This window comes from Spermophilus citellus (assembly GCF_964194105.1).
Source record: "Spermophilus citellus genome assembly, chromosome: 6".
Taxonomy (NCBI): domain Eukaryota; kingdom Metazoa; phylum Chordata; class Mammalia; order Rodentia; family Sciuridae; genus Spermophilus; species Spermophilus citellus.
Window position 1 is genome coordinate 145,923,440 of NC_138187.1, and position 27,228 is coordinate 145,950,667.

The following is a 27,228-nucleotide window of genomic DNA, read 5'->3' on the forward strand; positions in this document are numbered from 1 at the left end:
TCCAATCTTGCATATTCTTTACCCCATCATAGAATTACCTATTTTTCTAAGGGAATCTGGTCTCTTTCATTGAAGAATAATATTAGAAATAAAAAAAAAAAAAACTGGGCTCTAAGTGTGCTAGTTTTTAGTAAGAAGGTCACTGCTTTTAGAAATGTTTAGGTGACAAAACAAAGAAATATACAAATATATACTAACTTGTGTGTTTATACCAAAGTGTAAATACATATGCAAATTCTATGATATATATGCCTACTATTATTTCAATATCTGACAGGAAAAAGAAAATGAAATAAGCTTAGCCCATGCACATAAACCTATATATAAATATATATGTAGCAAATTCTACAAGGTAGCTGATAATACTCTTTGAAACTGTCATCAAAGCAAAGCAATTCTGAGAAATGTGTGACACTTATAGAGACACAGCTACTAAATGTAATATGGTATCCTGTTTGAAATCCTGAGCAGAAAAAGTGACATCATCTGTGTAACCATCTGTGTCTGTATTAAGATACATATGGGTATATACTATGTAGGCATAAACACAACTATAAATATGCAGACATAAATATAATGCACCAAATCTATTCCATTATACCATGGATAATTCCTGTCCTCCTTCTTTGCTTAAATCACACTTACTCCAACATTGGAGAGTATGGATTTCACCATCTGCTATCCATTTACTTAACTGTTCAGTTTCCTTATAAGCGCATAGTAGAATCTACAAATGTGTGTGGCAGTGTCCTGTCAACTCACATTCCTGTTGGAAACAAGTTTATAACTCTAGTCCAGTCCTCATTCACAGTTCCTCTTGCCTTTAATCTTTTAGTTTCTACTTATTTCTAAAGTTGGATCAATACTTTTTCCCCATTCCCTTTGGTGTGCATGTCTCATATATATGGAATATAGTTAGATATTTTAGCTACCTTTTTCCATCCTCTCTGGGTTTCTTGACCTTTTGTAGTATTATTTTTTTTTCAATTTTCATACATTAATATTCACCATTCATTTTCTAAAATTCTATGGGTTTGACAAACACATAATGTTTGCATAAGGTATCTATAATTAAGGTATCATACAAAATACTTTGTCAGCCCTAAAATATTTTGTGTGCTGAAATTATTCAAATCCTTTCCACCTTCCCTTGGTGGATCTATCTGTTTACTGTCCCTAAAGTTTTACCTTTTCTAGAATATCACATAATTGGAAGCATGCAGTATGCAAAGTTCTGTAAACAATTAAACTTCTATAAATATTTTAGATGTTGATGGACCTTTATTTTATTCATTTATTTATATACAGTACTGAGAATTAAAACCAGGGCCTCACACATGCCAGGCAAGAACTATACCACTGCACCACAACCCCAGCACCCCAAATTAATTCTTAAATCATTTAAATAAATTAAAAGTACTTTTGCTTGATTGTATGATATGACCATGTTTTGAAACATAAGAAACTGACAATCTGTCTTCTAAGAGTGGCTTTTCCAGTTTGGGTTCCCACTAGCCATGAATGAGCTGTACAGTTGGGCTCCAATCATCCGGGTGTGGTTATCATCTGAGAGAGAGTAGGGGCGGGTTATCCAATGTAACAAGTAGAATAGACATTATAATATAATATGAAGGTGACTCATTATTTAAACTTTCAGTAAATCCCTAAGAAGAGATAATGTTGAATATCTTTTCTTATATTTTAGTTGCACATATCTGTGTTTCTCTGTGTTTGTGTGTGTGTATGTGCATTCCAAGATTGGCAATGATGTAGGCCAAAACTTTACTCTATCTCACTAGTGTACAAGTCTCTGCCAGATGCTGGAGATGTCTATAAATAAGCAGCAGCATATTTCAGCATGAATACAGAGGCCTTTGTTAACTGCCTGTTTGACTGTGGGCTTAGCACAGTGCCTCAAGGCTTCAAGGCAAAGCCCTGTGCTGCCATTTGTGCCCCTCTCCCAGGATGCAGACTCTTGCTACTTTCTGTACTGCTGAAGGTTGAGAGAGGGGTGGAAGAGGCAGGCAGTAACTTAGCTGCCTAGTTTAGGAGTTCAAGTGGTTCAATCCACATGTACTGGCCTGGGAACATGGGTTGTGGAACTTTGTCCTAGTGAAGAACTTGACCTATTGAGGAAGGGATTATAGATATAATCTTATAAACAAAATGAGCCTCCGTCATTAAGCATAATCATTGATTTCTATTCTGATAATAACCTGATATCAGTTTAGAAAATATATAAGAACACTAAAAATAAATAAAAGTGATGAATACTATTATAAATCATAGGTAACTGATAACAAATTTATAGAAGAATGCATATACATTTCTTCCTCTACCTAACAAATTAATTTATTTACCAAAAGTATCATCATAGTAATTGCATAGTTTGTCAATTAATCTGTAGACAATATATAAATAATAAATATTTCAGAATACTCAAAGAATCATCTTATTGACTTTTCATTCCTTCAGGAATCTAAAACTATCCATAGTGCTTTATTTATAGCTCTGGTATCATTGAAAGGAGATCTAGATGAACTTACACATTTTATAGTGTGGTTCTGATACCTCTAAATCAACCAGGGCATGTGATTGAACCTTAGAATTCATCTAGTAGACCATGTATATATTTTAGTGAGTGGTACAGAATTCATTCTGATAAAAGTCAGCTTTTGACTATTTTTATTTCCTATTCCAATAAAGCCTTTATCAACACTTCATTAATTTTCAAAATTAGTCTTTGGCAAGTGACTTGTTATTGTCCTCAAATATCCTTATTATATTACAGAGTACTTTCAAAAAAATAGCATTATTTTTAACCTACTATGTACCTCTCCAGTGGGACAGTGCTTGCTTAACATGCACAATATCTTGGGTTTGATCTCCAGCAAAACACACACACACACACACACACACACATACACACACACACAAATATACTTTACTGATACAAAATGATATTTCTTTTCTCTTTCTTGTGCACATGGAGGGTTTTGCACACATGGAAGGGTTTCTCTTCACACTTTAATGAAGTCAGTTGTGATAATGTAACTTGTTTTAGTTAAAGAAATGTGCCATTTGTTGGTAGAATCACTTGGAAACTGGTAGGTAATACTGTAGATCTTCTCCTCCCAAGCAATAGTCATGAGGAAGTGTTTTAGATGTGGAAATGGTATCGTCAGTAAGCAAAAAATGCCTGGACTGTTGAGTCACCACACGAAGAAGACTGTACAACAGCTGTTTAGCTGTCTGCCTTCTTTTACAATAACCACATGGCCATGTGCCTCTAGAAAAAGCAAAACGAATCTTCAATAATCCTCCAAGAATTCTTCTACACAATCAAATTTGTATACTTTATGGTTATTCTGACACTTAACCTGTCTTTAAATTGTTACTTGTCTCTACCTTCATAAAGGTTATTATACATTCCAATAAGCAGAACACTTGAGGATTCAAAATTATTTGACTCTTTTTTCAAAAATCAGTACATATTTGTACTGTTATTTTCTTTCCCCTTCAGTGAAGTTTTTCTGTGTATAATCCATTGAAGAGAGAGATGCTGTAAATTTTGTCAGAGTACCCTGACCAAGCACATATGATCATGGGATTTTAATTCCTTAAATAGTTTTTAGAGTTTCAACCCTTTTAACTCTGTATTTAATCTCTTCAGTTTAAAAAATAAAGTTATCAATCATATGGCCTCTAAATTAAATACACTTTCATCTTGATTCTTTCACTCATCTGTCTGAAATGTATCCCTTAATGCTTCCAAGTTACTTGTAATTCCCTCCAAAAGTTTTAGTTTTATCTGTCTTCACATGCCCTCTCCTCTTCTAGTCCCAAGAATTTCCTCCCCACTTAGCTCTCACAATTGAGGGAATTTTTCAAGCACATGAATATGCTTTATATTTGGTAATATTTGCTAAAAGCTGAGTAATATTTACTAAAACCCGTATGTGAATAGGTAGCCATCATTTGCTTTCTTTGGCATTGAGATACATCTATTACAGTTCATAAAGGTTTAATTACTGATTTATTACATTTCATCTCCTCCCGTCTAGGCACAGACTCTGAAACTCATTTGTTGTTCAATGAATTAAAATATCTCTTCCGGGGCTGGGTTGTGGCTCAGCGGTAGGGTGCTCGACTAGCACATGCGAGACCCTGGGTTCGATCCTCAGCACCACATAAAAATAAACAAACAAAACAAAGGTATTGTGTACAACTAAGAAATAAATATTAAAAAAAACAACTTCTTTAAAATTTCTCTCCCATTCTCATTTTCACTGACTCATTTGCTGTGACAGCATGCTATGCAGAATATTTCAGTCCTCTCTCCTGCTACATATTTGCTTTCAGCAATCTGTGCCAACTCCCTCTGAATTCATTATCTGAAATCGGCAATTTTCAAATAATTAGGAACTTGCAACTCTTCTTAATCTTACACTTAATGTAAAGTATTGTTGACTATAATCTTGTATACCAAATATAACAAAAATTAAATTATAGAAATTAGTAATTTGAGATTTTATTTTTAAGCCTCCTTCTCAAAGTTCATGCAATAATTCTTAGAAACACTGGGTTAGATTACTGGATTGAGTTTTAACCCTAGCATATGAGAAAAATATAATCATTTATAGAATTATAAGAAAGTCAGTAATAGTGCTTTTATAAACTTATTGTTGTTTGTACTTAACAAATAAATGAGGCATACTTTTAAATATTAAAATATTTTTGAAGCACTTGCATATTAATTGAAAGCATGAATTTTCCTTGAGTTATTATATATAGTCTCTTTATAACAAAAGTGACCTACATACAGAGGTATTGTCCTGATATTACCTTTGTCCTCTTTTAGCAAAATTAGATTTCATTATAATCCACTAAGAAAAAAATTTCATCAGAGAAATGTTTTATTTGTATTACAATTTGTTGCTGCATTAAATTGAGGCTTCTTTGACTAGGCCTCAAATAATTACTGTTTTTTTTTTAAGATACACCTAGCAAGATATCAGTAAAATAAGACTGGTTCATTGTTCTCTATTTTATGTGCTGACTCTGAATTTATTGTCTTGTTTCTGCTTTTCATAAAACAAGGCAATCATTTCTTTCTATTTTTTCCAGTGTTCTATGTGTCTAAAAATAATTTGAAAAGCATTATAGTTTGTTGATATGAATATATACAGTATACTTATTTATATATAGTATATGTGTTTGGCTTATATTTGTAGTATGGCTGGAATTAATCTATAAATAGGCTAAATTAATAGGTCAAAATATTTTAATTTTTTTTGTTTAGAGTTACAGAACACTGTACTATACTTATAAATATATATTCTAAAATTTACAACTATTTTGTTACCCAATAGAGTACTATATTTAAATGTTTCTCTTTGATATGATATAATTGACATTAATTTTATCATAAAATTGATAACTAACTTTTGTTTAAGAAAGTTATAATTTAAGATATCAGTTCAAACACATAAAAATCTTTCATTTCTAATGTTTGATTACTGTTATCTTTCATTGATGCTGGGATCTCAACTCAGAGAGAAAATGTTGTTATTGCAATTTTTTGTGTCCAAAATAGTGCCAGGTATAAGAGGTTTTGTCCTGATAAATTGCATTCTCTCTTTCTACGATTCCATGAATCTTGTCATTTTTTTCACCCCTACTGACATAGTTTGTGATAGATATTCTATTTTTTATTGTGCTTTTGCTTCTCTTTCTTTTCCTTCCTTAATACCTTTAAGACAGTTTTCCAAGTCAATGACTCATGAAACTAAAGTGTCTACTTCTGGTCTAACATACGATCTGCCTGTTGTAGTCTGGTCAATTTAGTATTCATCTCTTACAAAATCCTCATGAAGAAGTCATTTTGCACACTTGAATAATATGCATCTCAGCTGTCTGTTGGCTTACCTTGCAGTCTTACTTTCAATGTAGAATGTAATTTGTTCCTGAGCATTGGTTCTTGGATTTCATTTTCAGTATATTGGCATGATTTCAATGCCAGAGCTAAGTTCTCCCCACTCCACCCAAAGACATAAATAAATGACATCTGTAATAAAAAAAAGAAATCCAGCTCACAGTTACTATGTACATATTGTCTTGTTCTAAAGTTAGAATTGTCATTTCTGACAATACCATTAATGAGCAAGTGGTACAAGAAAATAGTATCTGCAAAATATAATATAAATTCAGAATAACTGAGTATAGTCTAAACTCATACATTTTAAGTATCCTCTTATGATTCAATTATCCATTAATGAGAATAACTAGAATTTTTAATGTATTTATTTCTCACTATATTATTCAGAACCATTTAATTTTTTGCATTGTATTTTTATAACATTCATAATGTGTTCTTAATTTGGTCAACACTTTTTCATAATTTTATGAGTTATTACAGCAACATCTTAATGATAATGTAAAATGATGAACTTTTTTATGCCCATAAAATCCATGGGTCACTTAGGAAAAATTGAAAACTGAGAGCTAAATCTATCCAAACTAAAGGATTCAGTTTAAAGACAGATCCTTCAATTATATATCTGTCAGCTAGGCTCAAATTACAGTAAGTTGTATCAGCTATGATTCTAGAATACAAGTCACATTTTGTTAATCTATTCGGCTTGTATATCTCACAGCATGAGTACTGAGTTCTAAAAAGGCCTATCCAGAAAGAAAGTCTCCTCAAATGGAAACTGAATGCCGAGTATGTGACAGTCTTAGAAGCCTCCTAGTTTCAGAGGCTTCTGTCTGTAGTCAACTAGTTTCACTGTTTTTAAGCCTATAGCAAAGCAGAAAACCATGGTGGTGGGTATGACAGAGGAAAGCTGCTCAACTCATGGCAGTCGGAAGGCTGAGAAATAGAGTTAGAGGAGGGGACCGGGGACAAGTTGTATTCTTCTAGGGCATTCCCTCAATGACATACTTTCTCCAGTGAGTCTTCGCCTCCTATAGTTTGTAACATCTCCCAATAGCGCATTCAATTATGAACTAATCAATACACTGGTACATTGATGAGATCACAGGCCTCGTGATCCTATAATTTCCTACAAGACAATTTCTGAACATTGCAGCAGTGAGGACTGATCCTTCAACACATAAGCCTTTGGTGGTCATTCCAAATCTAAACCATAATATTTTGTGATATGCATATTGAAGACATTTGAAAGTAAAATTCTGTAATCCAACATTTTTAAGATCAGGGAAATGATATGGTGATTGCTCTGGATTTGCGTAAGGCTATTCAACAAGTAAGGTGAACAGCCTTATTTGAAATCCTAGTATATTTAGTGTTCAAGCTTATTTCCTTTCAGGAAAGTAGGACCTGGAGAAGTAGAATAAATGTCAGAAATTGTGCAAATACCATTATAGCTGTGACTTACACTCAGTATATGATAAGGACATCCTATTCAAGATAAAATTAAGAAAACATACCTGTAAAACAGAATCATTTTAAGTTTCTTGGTAATTATTTCTTACTTATTACATTCTAGGTTATTATTTCACCTTATTACATTTCTTACTTACTCATCATATAAGGATCATCCCACACCACTCTCAGAATAAGATCAATTATAATTATTTTATTTCTTAAATTAAATCACAATGAACTGCTGCTAACTACCGGAAAGTCAGAAAGTCCATTATCATCAGCATGAGTATCTTGCCTCCTCTAGATTCATGATAAAACATGACTTTTAAATGGTTCAAAATTATATCCTTACTTTGACACCTGAAGGATATACAAATTATTACAGTACCTAGGATGTCTCCTTGCTGAATCCCTGCCAGTACTATTTACTTCTGCATTAATCTACTATATCAATCATGTATCCTAGAGTGCATCTCTAGAAATATTGCTACCTGCCTATTCAATTGCAGATCAGAATGGTAATTTTTACATATTTTTGGTGATCTTTTCTGATTTTAATTTTCTGTTTTCTGTTTTTATAACTCCACTTACTTCAAAATCCAAATAATCATGTTAATACACTAGAAATGTCATCAAATGATAATCTAGCATTATCTTCATAGTTACATCAAGAAGTAACTTTTATTAATCATTAGAGTCATCTGGTAGAGCAAAGAGAGTTAAATTCAATTACCAGTGGATGACTACTTTGTACATGGAAACATAATTAAACAAATACCACAAAGTTATCAAGAGATTGCAAGTAATATAATGCAATTTTAATTTACCAAAATCTATCATTCACGTGGGATTTAAGCAAAGAGAAAAGGGTGATAATAAAATTGATTTTTGAGCATAGTCTTACTTTGAGTTCCAACTACTTATGCACTATAGTTTTGGATTTATTCACATCTCTCAAACTTGTAAGGCCTCACAGATGACCTGCAATACTGTAAAGTGACACTTAAGTGCTATTTCAGTATAGAACTCTTTTTTTTAAACTCTTTCTCACCCCCCAAAAATGTATTTTTTTTCTTGTCTGGCATATTGTTTTAGGAGCCAAGATCACTGTTCATTTGGGATCTGTACTTGCATTTCAGCTCCCAATTATTGCATTCATTACATCTCATTATATATTTGTCTTCCATTCCTGTGAGGTCAGCAAAAGCAAAGTGTCTGTAAAACTACTCTCCTAAAATAAAATAAATAAATAAGTAAATTATATATGATCAAGGATAAATAGGAGTGCCAGTTTAATCTTAAAACATCTTTATGAGACATGTTCTGTTCTATTTTTTATTCTATAAAGGCTCTATCCAAAGATTTCTACAGAATCTATGGAATTTGAATAAATAAATACAATACAATTTTTAAAAATCATTATTAAAATAGTAGGCTAGTCCAATAAATTATAGATTTTACTTTATGAAACACACAATTTAAATGAACATTATACCATATAATGCCTATAATGCTGAGTAATTAACTATTATTTAGTGAGATTAAAATCAAATGCATTAAAAACAATATAAGGGTCAAAATTAACAATGTATTTTAATATAAATTTGTAATTATCTTGATGTTAAACACTTTTTCAGTTTTATTCAGCAGAAAAAAAATTCAAAAGGAACAATAAACTGTACTTTTACTATGTAAAAATGCTCTCTACATTGTCAGGAAATTTGAATGAATCATTGCTTTTAAACAACAATAAGTGTTAGTGAGGATGTGGGGGAAAAGGCACACTCACTCATATATTACAGATAGGACTGCAAATTGATGTAGCCAATCAGGAAAGCAGTATGGAGATTCCTTGGAAAACTGGGAATGGAACCACCATTTGACCCAGCTATCCCACTCCTCGGTTTATACTCAAAGAACTTAAAAACAGCATACTACAGGGACACAGCCATATCAATGTTTATAGCATCACAATTCGCAATAGCTACATTATGGAACCAACATAGATGCCCTTCAATAGATGAATGGATATGGAAACTTTGGTTTATATACATAATGGGACATTACTCAGCATTAAAAGAAAATAAAATCATGGCATTTGCAGGTAAATGGATAAAGTTAGAGAATATAATGCTAAGAGAAGCAAGTCAATCACTTTGTGTGCAATCAGTGACTTGAAAAATTGTGCTCTATAATCCCCAAAAAACAAATGGCAAATGTTTCCTCTGATATAAGGTGACTGACTCACAGTGGGGTAGGGAGAGGGAGCATGGGAGGAATAGACAAACTCTAGATAGGGCAGAGGGGTGGGAGGGAAAGGGAGAGGGCAGGGGGTTAGCAAGGATGGTGGAATGTGATGGACATCATTATTCAAAGTATATGTATGAAGACATGAATTGGTGTGAACATACTTTATATACAAACAGAGATATGAAAAATTGTGCTAAATATGTGTAATAAGAATTGTGATGCATTCCACTGTATGTATTTAAAAAATAAAAGCAATTAGAAAAAAAAAACTATGTAACTCTGGACAATGAGATGCCTCTCTTGGGATTCCTTCACTGCAAGGGCAGGGAGGGAAAGACTCTGCAGAAGACTCCTGTTGATAGGGAGAATTCCATGCCTGACATTGAATTTAGTTCAAAAGAATTGAATTCAAATCCCAGCTGCCAGGAGATACAAGAGATGGGCATAAACTGATGAACCCTCAGCTAAACTGTGTTGCTCACAACTTTGTCCTGTGAATCCCTCTCATGTTTAAAACCTATAAAAGAAACATGTGGAGCCTCTCTCATTGTTAGAACCAGACTCCATCAGAGTCCTACTATCACTTATAATTGAGTGGCTTTATTACTTATAATTTCCTATTTTTTAATTATAATTTCTACTTTACCTAATCTGACCCACCCTCCTATGCTGAGAGAACTCTTTTGTTCTGCCCAGTTTGCAGCACTATATTTTTAATCAAATAAAGCAATGCATGTATTGAATAGAACTTCATATTTCTTAAACTATGCTACAAAAATTTGCTTTATTTTTATTTTGTGGTAAAAGTAAAATTTTAAATGTATCTCTTGTGTTAAAATATAAATTCTTAGATTTTTAACACAAGCTTTAAGATATTCCATACCTTACTGGTTCTCACACTTGTCGATTCAGAAACCTAAAAATTCACTGTATTATGTCATTCTTTAACACAATCATAACCTCATAGAGTTACCATTTTTGCATGTATGTGGTGAAAACAAGATCTACTCTCAGCAAAACTCAAGTGCATACAACCTTATTATTAACTATATTTAACCACGTGCTATTTTCAAAATTCACATTTCTAACTTTTGTACAGATGCAGAGGAATAAACAAATAATTTTTTAGGATTCATTTATATAAATCTTAGAGAATGCATAGTTTGACCATACGGTGAAGATTATTTCTGCCACGTGTGGATAGATATACTTTGAGTAAGGCTTGGAGGTGGCATATTTTCATCCACTGAAACACTGATGCAAGCTTAAAGTCCTGCATAACAAAACAGTGTGCCTAGATTCAAAAACAATATGGCCATTTTAAATTATACTTTAGGTCTCTTTGGTCTGTGACTTGCTGGGCAAAAGGTGTGTAATATTTAGCTCTGGAAACTGGCACACTGCCATATATAGAATGGCCCTTGAAAACAAAAAAAATACAAAATTAGCATTACAGTAATTAGTCAACCTTACTGCCTTTTTAAATTATCAACATTTTTGCTGAAATAGTCATCATTAGATATGTGAAAGTGCAAACCAGTGAACTCTACGCACTGATAAGTATGTTTCACATAATACTTCTTCCATTGTCCCTTAAGAATAGATAGTACACACGATTTCTATATTCTCATTTTCTGTTTATTCATCCAAACACTAATCTATGTATTGCTATGAAAGAATTTTGTAGGTGGAATTAAAGTTTAAATTAATTTGGTTATTGTGTGTGTGCTCATGTGCACTTGGGTATCAGACCTAGGGTCTCATGCCTGCTAGCCAAGCGCTATACCAGTGAGCTACATCCCCATCCTCTAGTCAAGCAAAAGAGTGAGATTATTAATAATTATACAAGTGAGTCCAATACAATCACTTCAGCCCTATAAAATAGAGTGCAGAAGTATCAGGAGCCATGCATAAATTATAGGTCTTTGTACTACCCAGAGACAGAGGCTGACACCTTCTTCTTTGGGTGTCAAAGTTGCCAAGAAAACCACCCATTTGCATGGTGATGCCCTGTTCAAAGAGAAATTCCATGGTTGCCATGAAGTTTATCAATTCATGACCTAAGTTTCAGGTGCCAGTAGCCCTGGGGGTGGATTATTGTGGGGGCAAACTGATGACTGTAGTTGAGCTGTTATAACTTTAGACTTCCATTCTGTTTTAAAGTAACTTTCTCACAATAAATCCCTTTGAAGTAAAAACCTACATAATAAACATGTGGAGACTATTCACTGTCAGTCCTCATCAGAGGTCCCCTGAACCACTGGGTCAACTTTTCTATATTTTTGTGTGTGTCTTGTTCCAATCCCCTTATCAGTCAGCTTCAGGAAAAATTATAATTGAGTAAATGTCGTGTTGCCAGTGACACAGAAGAAAGTGGACATGAGGAGATCAGAGAGATTTAAATGACCTGGCTTGTGGCTACTGGTTCTGAAATGGAGAAAAGAACCGCAAGACAAGGAAGTAGAGGCACTGCTTCTAGAAGTAGAATATGACCCCTGGTGGACAGCCACCGAGGAAATGGAGACGTGTTCCACAGCTGCTCAGGACTGAATTCAGCCCGAACCTGATGAACTAGGGAGCATGATCTTCCACAAGGCTCCTGGATGATGCAGATCATTGATGCTGACACCTTTTGAAACTTTGAAAATGCAATCAACACCATGAGAATTTTGACTTACAAAACTGTAAAATCTTGAATGTGTATTTTTTAAGCCTCTAAATTTATATTAATTTTAAAAAGTAGATTTAAAATACAAATGCACAAGGGCTTAGAACATTTAATGAGTATATAAAGATATACCAGATTTAACACTAAAATAGTTTAAGTTATATAAGAAAATACCTAATTGTACATGCTATATCATTTTATAAATAACAACATATTTAGTACATTTTAGAAGTGAAGAAAAATAAAAAGGGAAATGAAGAAAAATATAAAATGGACTATCAAAGTAAAATTGAATTAAAATTAAAGCAAGGAAGGCTTTATTCAAAACAATTAAAATATGGAAAAGAGATTGAATTCTACTCCACTGTAACAGAAGGATTTTAAACATTGAGATAAATTAGTGGGGAAATCTGCAGAATGTTCAAGAAGAGGTTGATCAGTGAGACATGTTAAGAGATCACACTGACTTATTCCCAGGTTTTCAAATGGTTTTCTCTGTGATCTCCACCTATTTACTGCTTGGTACCCATCAAAGTTAGGCTCTGACCACCCCACAGAGACTGGGAGGTACAGACTCTGTTTTCTTTGATGTTTACATTTCAAAGAGATGATTTCTTTTTTTTTAAGTATAAAATTGCTTTTATTTTTATAAAAACATGTTTCCTCTGTTTTTTAAAAACAACTATTTGTTCATAACCAAATTGTAAGATAAACAGATTTTTAAAATAATGTTTTCATTTTATCACAGCTTTAGATGTACAGAAAACTTGTAAAGATCCTACAAAGGGTTCCCATATACCTCACACCCAGTGTCCCTGTTATTAATACCTATAACAATAGGGCACCTTGGTCATGATAAACAAATCATCATTGATATATCCTATTAACTAATGTACACATTTTGTTCATATTTTCTTTCTTTCCACTCTGTTTCAAAGTTCTAAGGTACTACACCACATTTAATTGTCATATCTTCCTTAGTTCCTCTTACCCATGACAGTTTGTTATGATTTAGATGAGGTGTCCCCCAAAGCTCATGTATGAGACAATGCAAGAAGGCTTTGAGGTGAAATGATTGGGTTACGAGAACCTCAACATAATCAATGCATTCATCCTCTGATAGGGATTAACTGGGTGGTAACCATAGGTAGGGTGTGGCTGGAGGGGGTGGTTCTTGGGGATGTGTTTCTGGGGTTTACATTTTGTCCTTGTTAAACAGAGCTCTCTCTCTCTCTGCTTCCTGGTGCTGTATGCTGAGTTGCTTTCCTCCACCACACTCTTCCTCCAAGATGTTCTGCCTTACCTGGAGCCCAGTGCAATGGAGCTGGCCCTTCATGCACTGAGACCTCTGAAATTGTGATCCCCAAGTAAATAAACTTTTCTTCCTCTGTTCTTATTAGTGTTTTGTGGGGTCACAGGAGTGAAAAAGCTCACTAAAACAGTTTCTCAGATTTCCCTCTTTGGCGACTTTATGCTCAGTTATTTTGTAGAAGGTTCCTCAAGAGGGAGTGGTCTAATGGATGAGAGTTGAAGGTCACAGAGGTGGATCACCATTCACATCATCACGTCACTTCATGCCATGTCAATGTTACATCCAATCATTGCTGATGTTGTCTTTGATCACCACACCAAGGCAGTGTTTCTCAGGTTTCTCCACAGTACAGGTACTCCACGCCACCTCTTAATACTGTACTCTTTATTTATTTATTTATTTATTTTTATTGGTTGTTCACAACGTTACAAAGCATTTGACATATCATACTTCATACATTAGACTGAAGTGGGTTATGAACTCCCAATTTTACCCCAAATGCAGATTGCAGAGTCACATCAGTTACACATCCACAATTTTACATAATGCCCTATTGGTAATTGTTGTACTCTGCTCCCTTTCATATCCCCCACTATCCCCCCTCCCCTCCCCTCCCTTTTACTCTCTCTACCCCATCTACTGTAATCCATCTCCCTCCTTATTTATTTTCCCATTCCCCACCCAGCCTCTTATATGTAATTTTTGTATAGCAATGAGGGTCTCCCTTAATTTCCATGCAATTTTTCAAAGAGATGATTTCAAGTCCTTGAGAAAGACGTTTATTTCCTGGAAAATTGCTGGAGAATGAACGCGCGCACACACACACACATTTTAAAGAGGCAGAGGAGGCATTTATTATAAGTTTCCAAAGTAAATACTTTAAAACCAGGGAGGTCAGCGTCCAGTAGTCAGGAAAAAGTCAAAAGTTTAGTCAAGCTAAGAAATGAAGCATCAAGAAAGGTATCACTATCACACTGATTCTTAAGTTCTCAGTTGCTCTGTTTGGATCTAGAATATCCCCAGACTCACATGTGGAAGTCTTGGTCACCAGCCTGTGTTACTGCTAGGAAGTGGTGGGGTTTACTGAAAAGGCATCAGCTCATTGAGGGTGTGCGCTCAAATTGAATGTAGAGGTCCTGACCCCTTCCTCCCTCTTTTCTTCCCAGTACTATGAGATAAGCAGCTTTATTCTAGTACACTCTACTCCTGGCCATGATGTTCTGCCTATTCACAGACCCAAAAGCAACTGAGAGAGCTTCATGTGGATGGGAAACTCTGAACCCACATACACAAATAAGCTTTTCCTCTTATAAGTTTTTTATTTATCTGAGGTATAACTAACATACCTGTACAGTATCAGATACTCAAATTATAATCACATTTACATATTCCTTTTTAATATGCAGGAACTTTGTCCTTTAAAAATTATTTTAGCTTTGATTTTAAAGACATCACATATAAAACATGAAAAAAATAATAATGTTATGTTTCCATCACTTTTTAACACAATTGTGATAAATTACCAAATACAGTAATTATAATTGGATTAAAATGTATTTCTAATACTAATAAAATATATAAATAAGGATAGTTCTGAGAAAACAGTTAAGTGCTCCTAACCTAGCCCTGATCCCAAAAGAAAACAGAGCAGTTCCTCTAACAATATGCAGGATTCTACTGTACGTTGGCAATTCTTTTAGTGCATAATTTATAAATTTTTAATCTTTAATTTCTTTCTTAATAGTCCTTATACTTGTAAGTGCATACTCACAATTTTAAAATAAACTGTCATAAATAACGTTAGGCACTACCAAACAAAATTGAACAGATGCTATAAATTTTTTAGATGATCAGCATTGGTATGTATATATTACTTTTCCACAAAAAATAAAATATAGTACAGATTTTAATAGAAGTATGTTAATACTTTGTGACCCCATTAATAATATGATTAAATAAGTATTAATTTAATTATTACCAGCATATAGTTGAGTATCTACCTAAATATGAAAGATAAGTTTTTCTTATATAATATATATTAATGCCTTTATTTGTGAAAAAAATGATTTTTATTCCTATATTATGAAAGTCACAATGCACAAGAAGAATGAAGACAATGCATTTTAAAATTAGTAAACATATTTTAAAAAATAATCAGATGGCATTTTATGTATTTGCAGAAAGGACTGTGGATTCGTTTACAATAGCTGGATATATTTTGTTACTATAACAGAATTTAACGAAATGATGTTTATGATCAGAAAATATGTGCCTAAATAAATGCATAATATAATTCTGTTCTTATGCCTATAATTTCTAGTTTTTCACTTAATATGTAGGTCATTAACTTATTATGCACACAATTTACAGTCTGTAAGTAGCTAGGTGTTTTTGAGTGCACCCTAATTGACATATTCTCAAAATATTTCCTCTCCTATCACTGATTATGCTGGAATAACAGCAGACACCTGATATGTTGTTATTTATATACAAATTACTTAAATATAAATGATATTAAACATTCTGTTTTTCTATCACACTTACCAATTTACTTTTTCAGTAGCCACTTGACTTCTGGGTGCTACAGACTGGCCCACAGTTTCTCCATTGCCAATGGTTGTACTAGACACTGTTGGTTTAAGGAAAGTGATTGCCAAAATAATTTGATAGCGAATACTGGCACGAACAATACAACTTTAAAAAAATTAATATAATATAATTTGAGTAACTTTGTGATTAAAGTAAACACTTTCTGACTTCCTTGCTCTGTGTGGCCATGTGGTACCCTGTACCATCTCAGGACTCTGCCAAGAGTCCCCACCAGCAAGGAGGCACTCACCAAGTGAGCTGATACTGAAGCCATATTCTTGGACTTCCCAGTCCCCAGAACCATGAGGGAAATAATCCTCCATTTCTATAAATTACCAAGTCTGTAGTAATCAATTATAGCAAAAGGATGAATTAAGACACTTAGGAATTTTTAAAAACACAGCAACATGAATTTTTTCAAGTAAATTACCCTTAATATTTTTGCTTATATGCATTACATCATTAACAATAGCACATATACCAAAAATAGCATAAATATACTTAATATGTCTAAAAGAGCAATTTAGTGATACAATATATTTTTTTGATGTTAGTGAAACACCTACTTACAATTCCTAAAATTAATTATGTTTAGCATTGTGGTTAACTTCCCCAAATCCATTCTTTTTATGCCACTGAGTATCATTGAGTAGCAATTTTGGAGAAATTATCTTACCTGAAAGGTCAGGATTTATTGTGCTGAAGAGAATCAAATAATTGTTTCCATGGTTGATTTAAAAGTGCATAGATGACTCAATTTGGACTGAGGACTTTATGACAGGTTTACATTACATATCTCGGAAAGCTTTTCCTTACTCTTATGATAGACAACTTGAGGCAAAAAAAAACTACTTTATCGTGTCTCCAAAAATAGCTCCTTTAGCTTCTGCAGTTCACTAGAGGAGTTGACTTTGACATAGAAAATATGAGTTTGTAAAACAGCAAAAGACACTAAATTACTCAGCACAGAAACTTACTCTGACAATGAACTTTGGTATGTGAGATTCAAGTATTGCTCATTGCATCAGCTAGTGTAGTTTGGATTTCTAACACCAAAGATCATAATACATGGCACCACTCAGCTTTCAATTTTTCCCTTACTTCTCTATTCCTCATTTATTCTCCTTAGGATAGCTACCACTTTCCTTTAACAGTTAATTACTAGCTATTCTTCAGATCTAACAAAAATATTTTTACTCTAATATGATACTAACTAACCAAATGATAAAGAAACATATTATTTGTGGAAATGACATATGTTTTGTGATTTTGTTTCATAATATCTTTAAATATTTTTGTACATACCACCAGAATATAAACAAAAACAAATAGAAAATATGTCTGATTAAAGAAAAAATGAATTGAAAATTATTTTAAAGGACAAATTAACTTATATGTAGATATGAATAGCAAAATTACAATAAGTTTATGTACCCAAAAGCAATGAAAGTGTGTGATAATATATTCACAGAGAAATACATAAAATAATGTGATTAAAAACATTATTTTATATGCATATTACACTTATTGACATTTGCAAAATTGTATTTTTCCCGAAGAAAATATCAATAAAATTTAAAAGTTGAAGAATATACAAATAAATAAATGTGTCTATAGGCTATATTCTTTGCTTACAAAGCAGTGAAACTAAATATCAACACCAAAAACATTAAAATATGCTTATTTGAATTTCCCTCATAATCTTTTATATACATGAAAGTTTGGGTAAAATTGCAAACTGATGTGGGATACTGGTACTGTTTTTTGAATACACTATGCATCAGATGGCTAAAAGTTAGAGAAGAGTAAAAGGATCCCCGCATCTAACATAAACACCGGAGGATCCTGTTGCATAATGATTGCATCAAATGAACAGTGTTGAGAGAGAAAGATTTAACCTTTTTTAGTGAAGTGTATTTATTTCTGATTGTCCTTAGTGATAATTGACACATCATAGAGTGTGGCACATGTTTGAGAGTTTCTGGGATTATAATTTGTTGGCACCTATCAGGTATACATCCTTGCAATAAAGATCAAAAAAATTCATTTAAATAAATGTTAAAATCATAACTTTACAATTTTGGAAATTTGATCAAATGAATAATTGTTCAGCTTACTAATTAAAAGAAAATCATCTCAGAAGTTTTAGACATGCATATAATCTTATTCATATTATAAGAATAAGTTAAGGTATTATATGAATAAGTTAAGGAGAAATGTTAGAATAAATGCACATTGAGGGATTTCACTTATACACTTTGAACTGGTGGTGAATTAAATTGTCAAGCAAATTGCTTCAAAATCAAACTATTGGTTTCCATTACCATCAAGAAAATGAATGGAATTTGTCTGATGAATGGCCTAACCAGGGGTCTCTTAGAGTGGAATGGCAGTATGTCTCTGCTTGACTGTCTGTGCCTGTCTCTCTCCACTTCTTATGTTAGTGTTGTTTTCAAGCGAACTTTCCATTGTGTAATGTAAATTTCTCACATTTTTTTCTGGTGCAGTTTTTTATGGGGAACCCAACAAAATTAGCATTTATCTCCACATAAATATAATATGTAACCCCTAAAGAAGAACCAACACTCCAAAGTATTTTACAAAACAGAATAACAAAATGTTTTAATGAACTCACAATTTGCAAATAAATCTAAATGATTGCAATGATATACAATAAAATTATATCAATTGAATGAAAAACATCTATAAGAATCATCTCTGTCATTCATAGTTCTGTCCCAAAACACATGAACATCTTGATACCACTAACCACACTTGAAATGGATCTTGATATATCTTCACATTCTCAGTTGCTATCCTTTATAGATTGTCTTTTCATGTGAATGTCTAACATTGTGTCACCAAATCAAATGTTTCAACTGGAATTATGTAATATACTAAATTTATAACCAAGTGTCCTCAGAGAGCAATCTAAATTATTCTACACAATTTGCAAGATCATTCATCATCTTGATTCTACTCACCTCATGCTCCACTTCTGTGTGTGTCAGGATGCACTATACACTTAGCTACATTTCTATCACTGAATATATAATGCTCTTCTCATACATTTACATCATTTAAATGCTGTAATTTTTGCCTGAAATATTTTCTATTGTTTTTTCTCTTGGATTTTTTTCTTTCTATCAACATTTTTAATTTTTAGATTATTTAGAGATGAATTTCTTAGCAATTCTTTCCTAATTCCCAAAACTAGTGTAATTGTCCTCATAGCTGATCCCATAGCATATTATATTCCATACAAAATAGCATTTGCCAACTAAAATTTATTTATTTTTCTACTAACCTATAGATCACAGAAGAGTATAGAATTGCTACAGTATAAATCTAGGATGTTCTGCAAAAGTCCATGTTTTAAAGAGTTGGTCCCAAGAGAGTTACTACTGGGCGGAGGCAAGATCTCTGAGTATGTGTCATCAAAGAAACTAAGGGATCACAGTGTTTTCCTCCTTCTCTTTTCTTTGCCAACCACGAGGTGAGTGGTTCTGCTCTACCCCATACTTCTGCCCTCGTGTGCTGTCTCACCACAGGTCCAGAAGCAGTAATGCCAATCAACCATGAGCCGAAAATCCCAAAGCTTAGAGCCGAAATTAATTTTTATCTTTATAAGTTGATTATTTCAGCTATATGTTACAGTAAAAGAAAGCTGACTAACAGAGAAACATACATTAAATTCTGAATTATACCCTGGAACTATAAACTCCTAACATGAAAGTGGAAAAAAAAAATTCTAAATCAGTTAATAAGCATTTATAAATAGCAAACTCGAAATCATTATAAACTATGATTGTTGCCTCATGCTTAGATATTTTTCTAAGATAATTTCTTTGGAAATTTGAATTCCTTTATACGTTGAATTACCATATAAAAACATATAAAACTTATGAAAACATGCAAGAGAAATAATATTATACAAAGCATTATGATGAAGCAATTGATAATTTCCTTCCCCAAACACCCACACTTGAAGTGTGTATAAATTAATAGATTTTGGCAGGATGCTTTGGTAAAATATTTATGCTTGTATTTCCACCAATTTTGCATAAGTGTGCTCACTTTCTTTTCCATACTAAATGTTATGTTTTTACATGGTTTTATTTGAGCCTTAATTGAAATAAAGGAACACTATATTTCAATAGAAATTTGAAGTGAATTGCCTACTAATGAATGTATTCATATATTCCTGTTTCTTGGATTTGTTCATCCATAATTTTCCTATTGAATAATTTGAAATATGCTGGACAAATTTTCTCCTTGATTGTTTATCTTTTTTTGGTGACAATATCTTCCTTTCTTGGCCACCTTCCTTGATTTTTAATAGGCTTTCTCATTTGACTATGAAAAGCTGCACAATCAGCTAGTGGTTCATGCATCTGATAATTAACTTCTTGCTGGCCATACAATTTCAGTTTTTCCCACAAGATCTTTAATTAACTTCAGCTATATTTCAAGAGTAGTCTCAGGTTTCCAAGCAGAGCAACAGAAGACAATTCAGTAGATGTACACATCACTAAAAAAATCCTCCCATGCATTTCCCTTATATACCAAGATTTTTAAAAAATAAATATTATAGAGAGAAAAATTGTGTTCATTGGTTTGAATAGAGGGAATACAATAATAATTTCACAGAACTTTGTAGCTTGAATTTTCAATACTTATCTCCATTCATAAAAACATTTTTACAAATACAAGTATATGTCTGCATCTTAAAAAGTAACACCCATTTAAGTTTGTAAATAACAATTGAGAAAATTGAGAGCTTTTTATTTTTATTATTTACACCATAGTTCCCAAGTGTACTGAGGAGTAACAGGGAAGGTACACCCTTCCAGAATAAGCCCCCAGTGACCCACCTCCTTCAGTCATGTCCCCATCTATCTATGGTTACCACCCATAGTCCATTCAGCCTAGCCTAGACTGATGAGGTTACAGCTCTCACAGGTCAATCATTTCACCTCTGAAAATTTTGTATTGACACAAGAGCTTTAGGGGACACCTCATATCCAAACCATAACATGAATAAAGAAGTCTTTTTTTTTCTTTAATGATTTTGTAAAATTTTAAAATTTCAAACTGAAATTAACAGGTCAAAGTAATTTATTTTATTCAAGCACTTCATTATGTTTGCGAAAATGTAATTAAATTAGCAAAGAAAGAGACATCCATCCCTTGAGGGATAATGTCTCCATACTCTAGCATATGCTAACAGATAAGTTTAATTCAGAGAGAGGAGCAAAACTGAAATTAGAATCATATTCTTTTTAGGAAAATATGGTAAATATGTCAGTATGATGACAAATGCTATTTCAAAAATTGATGTAAAATAGTAATGTAATAAGAATACATCAAAAGATGTATTTGAATAGCAATTAAAGGTATGCACAGCATTATTTTGCACATTGCTGAGCTGTTTTCAACATTACTTAATAGAGACTAAAGAAGAAAGCCATGAATTAAATTACTGCAGGCAAGATTTAAACAAGATTATGTCTAAACATGTGTGTATCTGTTCAAAAACCTATCAATTTATTTGTTCTGGCCATTCAGACATTATCTAAGCACATAGACTCAGCCTTCTTGTGTATTTTTAGCTATCTGAATCAGGGCTTCTCTAATACCCTAGTATATAATATCTACAAATGCTGATGCTACTTAGGCTCTTCAGACTGTGACAGTCTTTCCTATTTTTTTGATGACCTTAACAGTTTTGATAAATAATGATGTATCATTTGGGAGATGGGGTTTGTTTAATGTGTTTCTTATGATTAGATTGGTGTTTATGGGTTTTGTGGCAGAAAATCACAGACATAAAATGCCATTCTTATCACATCTTATCAAGGGCACATGGTATCAACATGAGTTATCACTGTGCATTTTAACCTTGATCACCTAGGTAAGCTAGAGTTTGTCATATTTCTATACTGTGAATTTATTCTTTTTTTTTCCCTCCTTTTCTCTGGTTCTCTTTGGAAGGAAGTCAGTATGCATAGCTCATATTTATGGGTTGAGGAAAAGTGAGTAGTTATACAGATTATTGGAATGCCGCATCAGAGAGTTGTCTGTTCTACAACAGTCTCTACTTACTCATTTGTGCTATTGTGGACTCACTTCTTGAATTGTTTCTGATTGGGTCATTTGAAGTCCATTCAGTGGCAGACTGATCCTTTGACATACATAATCATTGAGGATTTCTAAAACATTCTTCATTATCTAGGATACAAATGTTCCAAGCTCATCTTGTATATACCCTGTCCCCAGACCAAAAGTCAGCTATTTCTTTAAGGGACCATGGCTCCTATAGACAAGTGGTATTAGAAGATAGGATCTGGGCACTAATTGTGTACATGGTAAGAGACTTTTGCTTCTGTGTTCTCTCAGCTGACAGGAATTATATATATATATATGTATATGAATTTTATATATATAATATGTATATGTATATATATATATAAATATATATTTCACATATTTTTTCTGTTTCTCTCTATAAATTTATTAAGACTTGCATATTTTCATACAGATGCCTCTCAACTAATCTTGTAATATTATAGATCATTTTAAGTTTTTATTCTTTTTATGTGAGTATGCTTCTGGGGAATGAACCCAAGGGTGGTTGACATTGATCTACATCCCCAACTATTTTTATTTCTGTTTTGAGACAGGGTCTCACTAACTTGGCCCAGAAATTACGTACTACTTAATTGTTCCATTTCAGAGATCTTGACTAATGCCTCCAAAGGGAACTTGACCAGCTAAAGTACATAGAGTACAGTGCTTCTCTATAATTCCTTTCACCCATAGTTGCTGCTATTTATCTTCCAAGTTATTTACAGCAGCATCGTTTCCTCCAAGCATCCATCCATGTCTTTAGCTTAATATATCATACTTTTTAATCTTTGAATATTATTCAATTTTATAAAGTATCACAGTTTCTTAATCCATTCTCCATCAAACAACATTTCCATTTGTATGAATTATGAATAAAGTTGCTACAAACCATGGTGTGCAGGATTTTGTGTTGACATTAATTTCAAATCGTTTAGGTAAATATCAAGGATCATGACTGCTGTATTCTATATTAGACACTATTTGAAGATCTTGAATTAAGAATGATTGAGGAACAATTCAATGATCCAAAATGCCAATGCTTTCATTGAGAAATAGTTTGTAACCATTTAAACTTCCAGTTTTAAAAATGTACTTTATAAACTACTATGACCAGAAGAGTAAAAGTCTAGAACTTCTGTCAAAGTTACAAAATTAATATTTATTATTTGTGCGATATACTGCTCGTTTCTTTTTTTAAATAAATCCTTATTTATTTATTTTTATTTTTTTATTGGTTGTTCACAACATTACAAAGCACTTGACATATCATATTTCATACATTAGAATCAAGTGGGTTATGAACTCCCATTTTTACCCCAAATACAGATTGCAGAATCACATCGGTTACACATCACATTTTTACATACTGCCATATTAGTGACTGTTGTATTCTGCTACCTTTCCTATCCCCTACTATCCCTCCTCCCCTCCCCTCCCATCTTCTCTCTCTACCCCATCTACTGTAATTCATTTCCCTCCATGTTTGTTATCCCATTCCCCCCACAACCTCTTATATGTAATTTTGTATAACAATGAGGGGCTCCCTCCATTTCCATGTGATTTTCCTTTTTTTCTCCCTTTCCTTCCCACCTCATGTCTCTGTTTAATGTTAATCTTTTCTTCCTGCTCTTCCTCCCTGTTCTGTTCTTAGTTGCTCTCATTATATCAAAGAAGACATTTGGTAGAGAAACAATAAGAGAGGTAAACAGGGAACCTACATCCTGGGAACAAATTTTTACTCCTCACACTTCAGATAGAGCCCTAATATCCAGAGTATACAAAGAACTCAAAAAATTAGACAATAAGATAACAAATAACCCAATCAACAAATGGGCCAAGGACCTGAACAAACACTTCACAGAGGAGGACATACAATCAATCAACAAGTACATGAAAAAATGCTCACCATCTCTAGCAGTCAAGGAAATGCAAATCAAAACCACCCTAAGATACCACCTCACCCCAGTAAGATTGGCAGCATGATGAAGTCTAACAACAATGAGTGCTGGCGAGGATGTGGGGAAAAGGGTACTCTTGTACACTGCTGGTGGGACTGCAAACGGGTGCGGCCAATTTGGAAAGCAGTATGGAGATTCCTGGGAAAGCTGGGAATGGAACCACCATTTGACCCAGCTATTGCCCTTCTTGGACTATTTCCTGAAGACCTTAAAAGAGCACACTACAGGGATACTGCCACATCGATGTTCATAGCAGCACAATTCACAATTGCTAGACTGTGGAATCAACCCAGATGCCCTTCAATAGATGAATGGATAAAAAAATGTGGCATTTATACACCATGGAGTATTACGCAGCACTAAAAAATGACAAAATCACAGAATTTGCAGGGAAATGGATGGCACTAGAGCAGATTATGCTTAGTGAAGCTAGCCAATCCCTAAAAAACTGCTCGTTTCTAATCTTGGAAAGCCATATAGTCTTATATCATCAAATTAAATCTGACAGATTTAAAATCGTATATATATATATATATTATATTTCCATGGATAAAATTTTCTGGCTACTTCCATTTGCTGTATATTATTAATATTACTTTATTCCATATACATTTCTAGATCCCCATGATGTCAGTCATACTTAATAGGCCATGAGAATTTAGCAATATAAAAAGAAAAGGTGATCTTATTTTGATCAAGCTTATAGTTTAGTAGGAAACCACTAACATATAAACTCAGAAATATTACTTTACGAAAAGTGTTAAACTGAAAATAAAAGGAGCCAATATAATAAAGTATGATGGACAGTCTGGCAAAGGCTGTCTGGGGAGGAATAAGTTTAGGTTACCACATGAAAGACCAGATGGATATAGCTTTGTAAAGACCTGAGGGAAAACATTCTAATCTCAGGTTTCACATAATCTGGAGTTGCTCATGGAACTTTGAGCCTGATATATTTGAAGCACAGTGATTTAATAGATAAAAATATAAGACGAATTTTAAGGCAGCATGCAGAGGCCAGTTCATATTGAGAAAAGAATAGCATGCTCCATTTTATTTAATTGCTGAGTTTTTAACAAAAAGGCAATTTGGATTGATTGATGCTTATTAAAGCTCACACTGACTATTGACAAGAGAGTTTTAGGGAAATAAAAGTGATGGTGAGAATTATACTTACATCAGTCCAACTTGGGTCATTATAGTTTAGTCCACTGGAATGGTGAAGACAATAGAAAATTTTGCATGTATTTGGCTTATATTTTGGGGATTTACTTGAATGTGGTACCTGGAGATAGATAAAAGAAAATGTGGCATAGATTTATTGCTCAATAACACTTACAGATAGTCCTCAATTTATGATGATTTGAATTATGACTTTTTTTGACTTTAAAGTGGTGTGAAAGCGACAGATAGTTTTTCCACTTGAATGTTTATCTTTTCCTGGGATAGTAACACATAACACAGTATTCACTTGTGAAGATGGGTCGTGACATCTCCCAGGCAGCCTTGCAATCATCAGAATAAACAACTATACTCTAAGGTGCACTCTGTTGGTAAGCTGTGGTGATCAGTAAGTTAGGTAGTAAATGCTTTTCAACTTACAATAATTAAGCTTATATTTGTCTTAGTTGGAGATGACCTCATCATAATCTTAAATAAGTCATTTAATTTTGAACAAAAGAATAATAAAAGATGAATTATAGTTTTGAGGTTTGACCATTGGAAAAAGATGGTAATGTTTAATGACATGAAGTATGCTGGAACAGAAAAGTTTTAAAGGTGCTAGCAAATAGAGTTCATTTTTGATGTTATTTTTGAAATGCCCATTAGAATAGGAATGATAAATAATTTATATGGGAATTTGTAGTTCAGGGATGAATTCAGGGTTTAAGTTTGAACACACACACACACACACACACACACACACACACACATCACATGGTTCTAACTCTTGGAGGTTATATGCCCATCAAGAGGATATAAAACTTGATAGCAGATAAAAATGAACATAGGTGCTACTCTGCATTGTTTAACAGTTTAGGGCCAAACATTAATGCTGTAGAAGAAATAAAGTTGTCTAAGCTCTCTCTCATCCATGTTGTTCCTATACTATCAGAGTGGTGATGCTACAGCTAGGACCCCTGATAAGCAGCACACTGGCAATTTGGCTATTCCAGAACTTGATTGTACTCATTAAAATCTACAAAGCCCATAACTAGTCCAAATAATTTACAAACTGGTCTTGAATTTAAAAGTCTGCTGACATATCTATTCCACAATTATGAGAAAGCAAAAGTATTCTCATGAGCATATTTTAAGTTGCTAAATGAAAAATAATTTTACGTATCCAATCAATAAGGAAAAATTGTATATTTGCTAATAAATCTCCATTTCTTTTTCAAATAGGTTCAATGTTTCTCCCTTAAAACCAATATTATATTCAATCTGATGTTTAATCATCAAGGTTCTTCGCTTTCCAATCGTAACTACAGTTCACTTCCTAGTCATTCTTGTTGCCTTAAATGGGGAAAGGTTTAAAACTCATATTTTTTTAATATTTATTTTTTAGTTGTAGTTGGACACAATACCTTTTATTTTATTGATTTATATGTGGTGCTAAGGATTGAACCCAGAACCCTGCACATGCCAGGTAAGTGCTTTACCGCTGAGCCACAACTCCCACCCAAAAAACTCATATTTTCTAATGCCACAAATGAGGAAATTCATTCATATTGGTTTTGTGGGTTCATCATGCATAGTATTTCTCTTTTCTTTATTAGAGCATGGTAATTATACAGAGTATGTGGGTTCATTTTGAAAAAAATTTATACATGTAAGAAATTTTATTCAATTGCCATTTTCCTCCACTTTTATCTCCCTTCCTCCCACCTCCTACTCTCCTTCCCCTACTAATCTTCCTTTCTTCTACATA